This window comes from Pteropus alecto, unplaced genomic scaffold (genome assembly GCF_000325575.1).
Source record: "Pteropus alecto unplaced genomic scaffold, ASM32557v1 scaffold21, whole genome shotgun sequence".
Classification (NCBI taxonomy): domain Eukaryota; kingdom Metazoa; phylum Chordata; class Mammalia; order Chiroptera; family Pteropodidae; genus Pteropus; species Pteropus alecto.
The window spans coordinates 31,170,437-31,173,285 of NW_006436282.1; the positions used below are offsets into that span (position 1 = coordinate 31,170,437).

Here is a 2,849-nt window from a genome sequence, read left to right on the forward strand (position 1 = left end):
CGCTGCTCCCGCAGCCAGGAAGCAAAGGACGGACGGAGCAGATGAATCACGAAAAGTGAACTCGAGGCAGAAACCTGTCTCAGGGAGCCGGGGTTGGAGAGACGGAGAGACCCGCTTCCTTTCCCGAGGAGACATGGGCGCCCTGCAGAGGCGGCCGGGTCCCTCACCCTCCCTGCGGGGCCTCGGGCGCTGCTGTGTTTTTACACGGGGATGGTTGTGGGTTTCGTTTTTTTTCCATTACAGATTTTAAACAGGACGAGCCGAGGCAGTGGAAATGGAGAGGCACGGCTGCAGGTGTCTGGAGACAGCACCTGTGTGTGACAGGCCCCCTGGCAGCGGGGCGGTAGACAGGCACGGGGCAGGCTGGGAGGCCTTCTGACAGGGGAGCAAAGCGACATCCGCCCAGCCAGGAGCACTTTCCAACCTGGCGGAGGGGAAGTCAGATGAGGGCCGACCTCTCTCCCCAGGAAGCCGGCACTCACCAGGGCGGGGCCCCTGCCAGGCAGCAAAGGATGGCAGGGGACTCAGCAGAGTGGGTCTGTGTGGCCATCCTGGGCAGCCGGGGCGGGTGGCGGCTGCATTGCAGGGGGCCTGCGAGGGACCAGAGCAGGCAGCACAGCCCCCACCCCCCACCCCACACCCAGTTGTCTGCTGAGTGGGACCCACAGTTGCCAGGGAGAGCAGAGACTGCGGCCACCGCTTCTTCAAGGTCATCCAGCCTTTGTCCCAGTATTAAGCCAGATCTCCAGAAATGGACACACCTGGGCCCCGTTCTCTGTCCGCAAAGACCCCACCAAGCCTCTCAGACACTGACCGGGCAGAGTGACTTCTCCCACCAGTGTTGAAAGACACATCCACTTGGAGTAATTGTGTTTGGGGCACATTTTTAATCGAGGATGCTGTTAATAGCTGCGCTCCTGATAAAAACAGTCCCCTCTGACGTTTGAGACTGAGGAGGGCTGTTTCGCAGATAAGCGGCACGATCTGCCGTGACCGATGGTGTGTGTCCTGTGGCTTCTGACAGACAAGAAAGCTTGGAGAGGGACCCACTAGCTCGCCCTGTGCTTATTGCTCATCCGAGAATTCTCGCTGGGTGTTCCCCCCAAACCTTCGCCATCTTCCCTCCCTTCTATCCCGTGCTTGCTGGTTTTGCTTTTTGTGTATTTTTTGCTTGTTACATTGGTCGGTCGGTTGGTTGGTTAGTTGGTTGGTTAGTTGGTTGGTTGATTGGTTAGTTGGTTTGGTTGGTTGGTTGGTTGGTTGGTTGGTTGGTTGGTTAGTTGGTGGTTGTACAATTGGTACCTACGAACCTGTTTTTTTTTTTTTTTTTTTTACCCCAGTACATATATTACTATGTCCATATAAATAAACACCTCACACTGAAATATTTTGCTTTTCTAGAGTATAAATTTTTGATTCCACTTCAATCAGTGGGTTTTGTGTGTGGTTGGTTGGTTGGTTGGTTGGTTGGTTGGTTGGTTAGTTGGTTGGTTGGTTAGTTGGTTGGTTAGTTGGTCGGTTGGTCGGTCGGTCATTTGGTTGGTTGGTTTAATCACAAGCCAACTCTGAAATGATTTTGAAATCAGGAGAGCTATCTCTCTGTGACTAAACTTAAAGGCTAGTGACGTGCGTTCTCGCGGAAATGCCAGCGTGGGTCCCCGCGCCATTTTTGACACTTCACATCTGCAGATGGTCGGCGAGGCAGGTGTGACCACGCTTCCTGAGGCGGAGGGCGTGTCGCCCCTGTGTGCACTTAGCGACTCCAGCTTTGGAAACTCCACAGGCCTCTGAAAGAATGTCGCTTTGCCCTTAAGAGAAAGAGGCCTCAAGCCACAGATGAGTCACGGGCTACCCCTCTCTCCCACCCCGCTTCTACGTAAACCCGAAACTTCCCCCGGCCCGGAGTGCACCACTCACCTCTCTTTCCTGTGGCGCCCCCGGAGCCGGGGCCTGTCCAGGCTGCAGCCACCCTGGAATCCCTCCTCACCCCACGAGGATGGCACAGACCAGCCACGGTCCTTCGGAGCCTCATTCACATTGTCTCCCCACGTTCGATCCCGGTCTGACCCCGGTCCTTGCTCAGACCTCTGTCCTCTTCCCAGACTCTCACGAGCAGAGCTTCTGCCACAGTCCTCAGGTCACCATGGGCCCTTGTCATCCGGGGCCTGGCCCTCCATCCTCCCCTGCCACACGCCCTCCCATGGGCCCTCCATGGCCACTGCTTGTCAGCCACTCAGAGACCACATCTCGCAGAGAGGCCAGTCCTGTCCACGTTTGTCACCAGCCCCTCCACCTGACCCTGGCACCCTGTTCACCCTTCACCCTGCTTACTGCCCGCTGGAGTTCTTCCTTTCCTGTTAGCTGTCGGCGCCCCCATCCCCCTGGAATGCAGGCGCCCCTGGGAAAAGCATCACACCGTCTTATTCCTTTGCTGTATTTCCAGCACCTGGAAGAGCATCTTAAGGGACACTAAGCCCACTGCCCGCCACCCTGAACGCGCCCGATCTTGGCTGATCTTGGAAGCTCAGCAGGGCCGGGCCTGGTTGGTACTTGGATGGGAGACCGCCTAGGAAGACCAGGTGCTGTAGGCAGAAAAAATAAAAAGTAAGGGACTGTAAGCTGACAAGGTCCTTGCGATCTGTGAGGTCAATTGAGGGTTGCCTCGCCTAAAATAAAAATAAAAATTAAAAAAAGAGACACCTAAGAGAATAATTAGGAGAGCGAATGGATGGATGGATGATGGATGGATGGATGGATGGGTGGATGGATGGATGATGGATGGATGGATGGATGGATGGATGAATGGATGGATGGATGGATGGATGGATGAATGGATGGATGAATGGATG

At 55.4% G+C, this 2,849-nt stretch overlaps 1 pseudogene; it reads left to right on the plus strand.

Moving 5' to 3' along the window:
• The first annotated feature begins 2,473 nt into the window (after nt 1–2,473).
• Nucleotides 2,474–2,591, plus strand: LOC112479950 (annotated as a pseudogene).
• Nucleotides 2,592–2,849: the final 258 nt, after the last annotated feature.